The sequence below is a fragment of the Parus major genome, chromosome 15 (genome assembly GCF_001522545.3).
Source record: "Parus major isolate Abel chromosome 15, Parus_major1.1, whole genome shotgun sequence".
Taxonomy (NCBI): Eukaryota; Metazoa; Chordata; class Aves; order Passeriformes; family Paridae; genus Parus; species Parus major.
The window spans coordinates 13440851-13451002 of NC_031784.1; positions in this window are offsets into that span (position 1 = coordinate 13440851).

Consider the following 10152-nt stretch of genomic DNA (forward strand, 5'->3'; position numbering starts at 1 on the left):
CATTGGACCCTGACCCTCAGATCCACCCCCTCTTACCCCATGTATAATACAGGACCCTCAGCCTGTCTTTGTCCCAGGACCCCTTCAAGGAATAAACCCTCTGGGATTTTTAAACAAAGACCCGTCCCTTGTATTGTTTGTCTGCTTGAAGATACTGTGCACTCCAGGCTGAAGAAGCGCTGGTCACCCTCAGGCCACGTTGTTCCACAACACAACAGTCACTGCCAGTTATCAAAGGTCACTACAGGTGACATGGGAGCAGTTCTTTCCCTCCATCCCTTGAGCCATCCTCATAGGAGACATAATTCTGTGCAGAATGGCAAAGCACTGTGGTAGGAATGGCCATCCAGGAAGATGGAGACAAGGGCACCACACCTGCACCTTGGAAATGTTTAAGTATTTGCTGCCTTTGGCACAGCTTTATCAAGGATTTTCTGAACAGGCTCCATCCCGTTCCTTACCAAGGTGTTCTGTGGGCACAGAGCATTCTTGAACCTGAGGCAGGGAAGAATTGCCCAGCTGTTGTCTGGGTCCTGATCTCACACAGCCCCAGGAGCTCAGGGACTGGATGGTTATAGATGGGCAAAAAGCCTCTGCTCCCACCTGAGGACATAAGAAGGGCTCCCAGACTGCTGGGAGAGAGGAGTGTCCACTCCCTTCTCCACACTGAAGAAGAGAAGAAAAAAATCTTCTTTTCTGGGAAGAGAATTAAAAATCACTCTCTGGACAGATTGTCCCCTCACTGCTCCCAGCAAGGTCACCTGCAGCACCCATGGCCACCAGCAGCAAAAGGCAGCCACTGCCAGCTTGAGGCATGGCCAGCACCGGGGTGGCAATGGATTTATGTTCCATGGGGAGTTGGACACCACAGAAAAAACGTCTTTGGAGAAGAGGCAGGAAAAGACTCTCCAAGCAAGATCCATCTCATTTCCAAGGCAAGGGGCCAGAGGGGGTCAGTCAGCAACTGGAAGCTTTAGTCTCCTGCCCCAGACTGAGGGCTCCATCCTTGAATGGCAAAGGGAATTCCCAGTGTTGTGCTTCTTCCAGGAAAGTCTCCATGGGAACACAGCGGATGCTCACACCCAGGTTGTAGCAGCTTGGGTAGATGGTGAATGCTGCTGCCTTCCCAAAAGCATCTCCAGGTGAAGGTGTTCAGACAGGCACACAAACACTCACACAGTCCTCACACACACTACAGATAGCTTTTGGCAAAGACAGTCAGGAAGGGTCTTTTCTATGGAGCTCCGATGGAGTTTATTGATCCACATGTCAAAGGGGCTCAGGGACAAAAGACAAAACTAGATGGAAGATCCAGGGTTATATATGGGTAAGAGAGGGCAGATCAAAGGGTCAGGGTCCAATGGGAATGGATAAAAGTGGTACAGAGGGGTTAGGGATGGGAACAAGCAATAGGAAAACTGGGGTAGAGGCTTGCACCAAACTAGGGCCAGTGGGGATTGAGGGAAGGGACAACATTGTAGGGAAGATCCAAGTAGGATAAACAGGGATTGAATAGGGATTACATCAACTTGAAAAACCAATGGGGGAACAAACTTAACAATACCTTAACACATAATTGCAAAGACCTGTGGGAGAGAGGCCTTCTCTCACACCAACCTCAGGAGGTGTTATTTGTTGCCTCCTTTCTGGGATTGTGGTATGAGGATTTTAGTAATAGGCCCTTGGGCCTCCGCACCAGGTTTGTCTGTTTGGCTTTGAACCATTTCTGACAGCCAGGGAATTTCCTAGGAAGTGAACAGTGTCTTGCTTGACCTTGCAAAGAACCAAAATGCAATTTTTTCTGATGCTTCTCTGGCTGCAACTGGAACCAGCAGCTGTTACAGTACAGCAAGAGCAGCCAGCCCCTCTCTGTACTGTCACCTGTGTCCCAGCTGCCCCATCAGCTCCCAGCTGACACCCTCTGACTGCTCCAGCAGATGAGAGTCATCAGCAAAGCCATGTTGCTTCAGCACTGCCCCAGAGCAGGACAGGCTGAATGGGCTGAAAGGACATGGTCACCTGTCACCCTGAAAATTAAACCTTCTGATAATGTTATCATAGTTTTAGTTACTTTCCCATGAAAGTCCTATAAACATAAGTTGTTTATCATATTCCTTCTAAGAAACATCTTTGGATGAAGGTTTCTCATGACCAGTGTGCTTGAGGAGGTGGTAATTTAATTATCCAATCTCTGGTCATTGTCAAGAATCTATAAATACTGGAGTCAGAGAATAAAGGGACAGGTTTTTGTTCTGACACTGAGAGTGTTCGTGTGGATCATTTCATGTCCTTTAGTGACAGCCACCTGCCTTTGCCTCTTATGTGCCTGCCCAGTTCCATCCCTTGTGGCATTTTGCTCACAATGTTTAGATTTCCCTTTCCAGGGGCCCGCAGGGATGAGCAGGGACACTTGGGTGGGAGGACATTCCCCTGAGAGAGCTCTGCACTCAGTGTAGTTGAAGAAAGTTGTGCCTGCTCTCATTTCCCGTCCATCCACATGCTCACATGTCTGGTGCATGTCATATCATGCCATGTCATGTCATCCATGTGTCTCCCATGTCAGGAGCAAAGGCACTGAGGGATCTGTCCCTGGGGACAGGGTGCATCAGGATAGGACCCTGTCCTACCTGGGAGCCATCAGAGCAATGATCCCCGGGCCCCTTGCAGCTTCCCAGACTCTCCTACTCCCCTGGCAGCCCAGGACCACCCAGCTCAGCACCTTTCTTCACCCCTTCCCAGTGAACCCTGGAGCCAGGACAGGACTCTGCTGAAGGAACAGGACCCACACATGAGACCAAGACCCAGAAAGCGACTGTGTCCCCACTGCTCCTCCTGCCCAGAAACCTGAGCGCTCCCCAGCAGGGCAGGAGAATGGAGGGATTCTCCACCCAGCTCTCCAGAGACCAAAACACTGGGTGTGGGCTGAGTGTAGAGGGCATAACTCAGGAATCTGAAACTGAACTGGGAGCAGCAGGATGAGCAGATTAGCAGCAGCAAGGTGGGGGTAGCTGGGCAACAGCGGAGCAGAGGTGCAGAGGGAATGGTCCACAGATCGTGGAGCTCTCATCACTCCGAGAGAGCTTTTTATTATGATGTAAATAAAACCATCTCTGCAGCCTGGAGACAGAGCCATTTGGATGCCACCTTTGGACCTTTCTCAGTGACATGGCCTGGCAGCTCCTGTTCCTATTGGGAAGGTACCATGCAGAATGGAGCATGTTCCGAGCACTGTAATTGCCCAATAAAACTGTGTTTCTTCACCATCCAGTTGAATTAATGCCTGCAATACGTTTGAAAGTTTTATAGCCCAGTTAATTGTGAGGCAGTAACAGGAAGGGGCATTATGGCCTTAGGAACACAAGTTGCATCTGTATTTAATGATACTAAACCGTAAGAAGCCTCCATTCAAATAAAGCAATGGCTGCTGTAGTGCCTATAAAAGTGATGATGGCTGTGTTCAGCAGAGATGGTGAGCTTGGGTGCAGCAGGAGCAGGGACACAGTGCCTGGGGCAAGGACATTGCCCAGCTCCTGCAGTAATTCCTGGGGCAAGGACACTGCCCAGCTCCTCTGGCCATTCTGGTCCGTAGGGCCAAGAGTAGCCATTCCTGCACCCCAGGACCTCTCTATGTGCCTGCTCTGCACACAGGCTGTTGTCCCACAGTCCCCCAGCCAACAGTGTTCTATGTCCCTTTGAAAGGAAAGGCCACAACCCCCATTCTGGCCGCTTAGACAGCTCACACCTTCCCTGCAGGCACCCACCACCACCCTACCCATTCAGCAAACTGGGACTGGGGGCGTCCCCATGCCCCTGCCGTACCTGGTATGGATGGAGAAGCTTCTGTGGGAGTGGGAACCAGAGCATAAGTGTTCCTAAGTGAGCCACTCTCTTTGTTTTCATTAGGAGTCCTACATAGATTTGGGGCTGGGGAGGGTCAAGGGCAGCAAAAGCACTGACAATAGCTCATGGTGATTCTCACAGACTCAGCAAGGTCCTTGCTTGGCGCCTGCAAATGGTTCTTCTAGAGAACCTCTCCTTTCTCCAGTCACTGGAGCAGCAGGACTAGCCCCTGGATGGATTAGGGATGAAGAATCTGTTGGTGATTTTTCTTCAGCTCATCTTCCGGATCCAGCATCAGAGGAAATGAAGGTATTGAGGGGCAGGGACTGCATAGCATCTCCCACACCTCAAAGGTTTTTTGGAGAAGCATCAGGGCTCATTCTTGTGTTGGCAGGAGGGAATTTCAGCTGTGTCATGAATCCTCCCATATCATGGATCTTACCCCAGAGAGTCCAGTTCACAAGGCTGGGCCACAGATCCAGCACAGCTCCTGGTGACAAGGACAGCCCTAGTCAGGGGCAGATGGCACAGAAGGACCAGAAGGGGCAGCAGCAGCTGTGGCTGATGGCAGGGGAGCTGTGATCACTTCACTGGGTCCTCACAATGCATGCCACCTTTCTGTGCACCCTGAGGTGTGCACCCACCTGTACAGGCACTGTGCATCCCAGTGCTTGGACACATGTGGGTACCACCGGGGCAGCAGGGCCTGGAAGGGCTCAAGGATGGTAGTGGCCATGGACAGAGAGCAACAGCACCATGGTAACACACAGAAGAGAAGTCCCAGGACTGGAAGGTCCTGGCCAGTGGCACTTGTTGCTTCCTTTAGGGGCTCAGCCATCCCTGGATCAATCATAGGGCCTTGTACACCATTTCTGAGACACCCACACCTGCTGAGGGTGACTATTTGTGACCAGCCTGGCATGTCTGGCATGACTCATGAGCCTCCAAGGGGATCTCAACAAGAAGAGGACCAACAGCCAAGAGCCAAGGTCAGGCCAAGAGCCCAGACTGGATGGAAAGCTCCAAGAGCATCCTCCCCTGCAGAGCAAAAGCCTTGGCCCTGTTCTTTGGGAGCAAAGGGTGAGTATTCAGCACCTGCAGGAGTGAGTGACAGGCAGGTGACAAGCCTGTGACTCCTTCCACTTTGTGTTTGCAACTATATCAACTGTTGAGATTAATTCAACGTGCAGCAGGGAAGTGAGTTGCCAGTGAGTTCATTTAGAATTAGATATGCAATCAATGGAAAATTAATACAATTAAGTTTCAAATTGTCATTTAATAAAACACCTTTTTGCAAGTGGAATTTTAAGTGGGACATAAACGCTGCAACACTGCTGGAATGTGCTGCTTTCAGCAAGGGAGGAGGTTGTGCCCAAGAACTGTGCACATACACAGCCCCCCCTCCACCACTATAACTCATTAGACAGACTCTAATTATATATTTATAGTTTACAGAAGTTTCAGCTAATTGCATGATGCCTCAGAAGCTGCTGTAAGGCTCTGCTGCTGTGGTGGGGTGTTGGTTGTTACTGACATACCCATCCATAGCTGAGAGTGCACAGCAAATCTGCTGAGGAGCACACGCCTCAGATCTTCCTGTCTGATACATTAACTGCATGCAGGACATTTTCGTTGATAGTTCAGCCAGAAAATTCATAGAAAATACTCCAGTTGTTGTTTTCTCTCATGGATTTGGAAAGAAATTGTCCCAGTTTTCCAAAGTGATGTGCACAGGCCAAGCAAGGAACCCATTCTATGAGAGGACAGTGATGGAACACCATAGGCTGTTTCCAAAACTGCTACAAGACCATTCCCAGAGAGTTTTCTTGGGCCATGGTGTGAGCACTGATTTTTCGGGTGAGCAGGCACCACAAGGGATGTGCAGGAGGAACTGGAGGTGCACAGGGGCATGTGGCTTCAAGGGGATGACGACATGGGAGGGAGATATGGAGGAAAAATCAGTCCCAAGCAGCTCTCACACACCTCAAACCTGCAAGATTTAGTTCCCACCATCTCTCAGCTGCCTTCTCCACTGACCTCAAAGCAAAGTGGGGCAGAGACCCAATGCTCCCTGACAGCACCCTGGGAGGAGATAGTCAGTGACACCAAACCTGATCGACCCTTTATTAAGCTGTTCATGCACATCTTTTCTCTTTTTATTCTCTGACTCATCCTAGTGACTGTTTGCATGTCTGGCTCTTCTCTGTGTTCTGCTCTCACCCAAATTCCTGTCTCTCACCAGCACTGCTCTCCCAAAGCGAGGGCTCCTGCTCTGCAGGCAGCTCCCTGGGGCACCTGCCCCTTACTCCCCAGGCCAAGGCAGCTCTTCCAGCCACTCTGCCCTTCCTGCAGCTTTCTTCTGTTCATCTCCCACTTCATCAACACCCCTGAAAAGTGGGGATACTGTCCTCATCCAGAGGATCCAGTCACTCACTCAGAGCTGGGAATGGCACCACAGGGACTTGGCACAAAACTGGACAGCTGCAGTGAGGAAGGGAAGGTAATTATCAGCAATTGCTTGCTTGAAAGATGCACTATTGAATCTCACTTGCACAGCCTGTGCAGGGCCCTGAGCTAGCAGGGACCACCTCAGAGTGTGTGACTGGGAGAATAAATCCACACAGGTCCTGCTGGACAGAGATCAGCACCATAATGCATTCAGCATTTCTGGGAGCAGGAACTCAGAGCCCTCTCTTGGTGTGTGCCAGGACCACACAGGAGCAGGACCCCACCCTCAGCATCCTCCAGAATGGCAGTAAAAATACAAACTGAGACTCAGAGAAGCTTCACCACTGCTGTGGGTTTATTACACAAATCCCAGAAAGAGTTGCAGCTAAGCATGTTATTAGGTTAAATAAAAATAAAATGCATTCTAGAAAATATTTTGAAATTTATAATATAATTAAGCTATTAATTTGATCGTCTTTCTTACTTGGATTGGAAATTCACATGGGTCCTCATCTCACTCCTGTTATTGAAAAGCATGCTCATCATACACAGTCATTATGCATTTTCATAAACATTTGATGAACAATAACTGTGAGAAACATAAAATATTGGTTTTGTCCTTCAGCTGTAATGGCCATATGGAGACGAGCTGTGCCTTCAAGTCAGCAGTTGTGGCACATCCTCATTGATAACAGCACTTGCTATTTTTACTGTTTACAGCACAAATGCAGCCCTTTAACAGGGGGGAAGAAGGGTTTAATCTGTAAGGCCTTTGCAGTGATTTGTAAGAGAGCTGCTGTGCCCACATTCCTCTGTGATTTAGGGTGAGCTATAATTACTCAGTATTCTGGACAGCTCTCCTACAAGATGTCAATTTATGTGTAAGCAGAGCAAGGCAGTGGCTGGGGACAGCTCAGGCCTCTCCCCTGCGCACACACACACACACACACACACAGTTTCCTTAGGTTTGCAAAGAAAATGTTTCCCCAAGCAATGGAGCGAGGTCCTGCCCTGGAAGTAGGGCTGCTGAGTGAGCACATGTGGTATCCTTGCCACACATCATCACTGGCTTCCACCACCACCTCGTTCTACTTATGCTCACCAGGCTGGGAATGGTGTATCCCCTTGACTTTCCCTGACTTCAGCTGCCCAGGGCTCATTCCTGCTCTGTGGCTGACAGGGAAAGGACCAAGGTGATGCACTCAGAAGGGGAGGCTTGGCCAGGGTGGGTGATAACCACCATGCACAAGGTTTGTGCACACAGAGAGTGCTTTGGGACAGCTGCCAGCAGCAGAAGTGACTGGCTCTGACCTCTGCTGCCAACAGGCTCAGCTCAGGTTTGCACCAGGCTGAGCAGACACACAGACAAGTCCAGCACCAGGGGCTGGATGAGATCTCTCCAGCTCCCCCACTCCCTGCTGCAGCTCCCACTGCCCCAGGAGATCCCAGCTGTGCCCAAAGACAGGAGGCAGGACATTCATACTGCCCACAACACCCTCCCCTTGGGCTGACTTCTATCACAAGCCTGGAGTGCAGGGCTGGGAGCCTTCCCCAGTGGTTCCTGTGGCAGCAGTGCCTGCACCTGCTATCTGCAGAAGTGCTTGTAATCTGAAAAGAGACACCTCAGACAGCCCTTGAAGGTGATTTTCCTCAGAGCATCCCAGAACCTGAGGCAGAGCAGTTCTGTCTAGCAATCAGTTATGCACCAAGGACACCCCTGGATCAAATGCTTCCATTCAATTCCAAGTCTGAGGAGAGAGGCAGTTTGCACCAGAACTGCTCCACAAATCAGAGCAGGCAGGAGAGTAACAAAAATCACAGCAAAATGTGCCACTTCCTGTTCCCCCTCCCAAAAAACCACCCAGATCTCCTGCCCAAAGGAGGCTCAGGAGCATAAAACCACACACCAGGAGTGCCAGGCTGCAGCAGGAGAGGGCAGGAGAGCCTGCAAAATCTGGGGATGAATGTCCCAGGGATTGGATGTGTCTATCTCACCGTGCAAAGCATTAATGAAGTTTCTCGCAGGGCAGGACACAGATTCAGACACAACACTTCCCTTTCAGCATTGAGTCCTGGGCCAATGTCTGCCCCACATGGATTTATGGCTCCCTGTGCTCGTAAATGTCAGCAAGGCTGTGATGGATGCAGGAGCTGGGAAGCGCTCCCCCAACTTTGGGAGATTTCTTTTTTTTTTTCTGATCTTTTACAACAGCCATAAACCAGCTGCTGATTAGTGACAGGTCTTAAAACTTTAGGCAAAAGCTGTTGAAATCAGCTTTAAGTGCTAAGCTTCTCCCAAAGCAGAGCAGCTTAGCGCTTCCCTTTTGAGGTCACACATGTGATGTGTGGCCCTCTGAGGGATATTTCCTCCACTGCTGTTCCCAGGGCAGCACTGGGCAGCCCTCACAGCCCACTGGGTCAGGGACCAGCCCTGCCTTCCCTGGTGGCACAAGCAGGAGATATGCCCAGACAGGTCCATACTTGTGGCCCTGGGTCCCACATTGTCCAGTCTGTGCCAGACAAAAGGCAGAGCCCTCTCTTTTCTCAGACTTTGGCAGAGATGTGAGGAGCAGGACAGGACAGCTCACAATGGTGTGCATTGCCACCTTTGCCAGCAGGGCAGAGTCCCTTCCAGCATCCCTCTGGGCTGGCATAGTCCCCATGGGGACTGGCCATTGCTTCCAGATCCTGATCCAGTGGTCACAGATGATGGGTAGAACCAACAAGGACATGGAGTGAAAAAGGCTGAAGAACCTTCCCAGCCAAACAGTCCCCACTGCCTCAAGGACATGGCAGACCTGGTTGTCATGAATAAAATCTCTCAAGAAATCCACCCCGTTAAAATACTGTGTTTGGTTGTGTACAGTTAATGTTCTCATCCCATTTTTAAACCTTGTTTGTTGTACCCCTTATTTACTCCAATAGTTGTTAGTAATGTTAATTACTTACCAGTTATTGAAGTGTTTTAAGAGTTCTCTTATACAATGTACCTCTACCCCCTTTCCCTCACTTCCCTGTTATTCCCACTCCCTACACTCCTACCTCCCTTCCTGTTGGGAATCGCTGCTGCTGCTCCCAGAGGACCTCGAGTGATGTGCAAACTAAGGCTTGCCAGACACCAAAACAATGAGCTAACCAAGGAATAAGAGGTCAAAGAGACATATCCTAGTAAGCTATGATGGAAGACATCTTCCTGCATCACCTGAGCCTGCTTAAAAGGTGTCATCCTGGCCTAAGAGGACTGGAAAGGACTGATCCCCCCTAGACAACGAGCCAGAACGACAGGCCTCCTGGTTACTCTCATGAGGATGGAGGTCCCAGCTCTGCAGGGTGTGCTGCAAAGCTGAATTGTGCCTCCTCCTTGGAGCTGCCAGTGTGGGAGCAGCAGTGGTGCAAGTGCTGGCAGTGTGGGAACAGCAGTGGTGCAAGAGCTGGCAGTGTGGAAACAGCAGTGGTGCAAGAGACCCCTTGAGCCCACACCCCAGAGCTGAGTCCTAATAAAGGCATAAAACAGGAGTTTGTCTCCTGGCCAATTTATTTCAGTACCCACCAAATCCTCTCCATCACTGCCCATATCAGCTTGACAGAGGACACAAAATATAACAAAAGGCTTCTGGATTAAGATAAGGACGAGATCACCCACCCATTACCATCACAGGAAAAACAGACTTGGTCGGGGAAAATCTGATTTATTGCATGCAAATCAAATCAGAGTAAGGCAATGAGAAGTAAATCCAAATCTTAAACCTACCCACCACCCCTTTCTTCCTGGGCTCAACTTCACTCCCAATTTCTACACCTGTTTCCTCCCAGCAGTGTGGGGATGATGGTCCCCATCACACATTGCCTCTGACACTGCTTCCT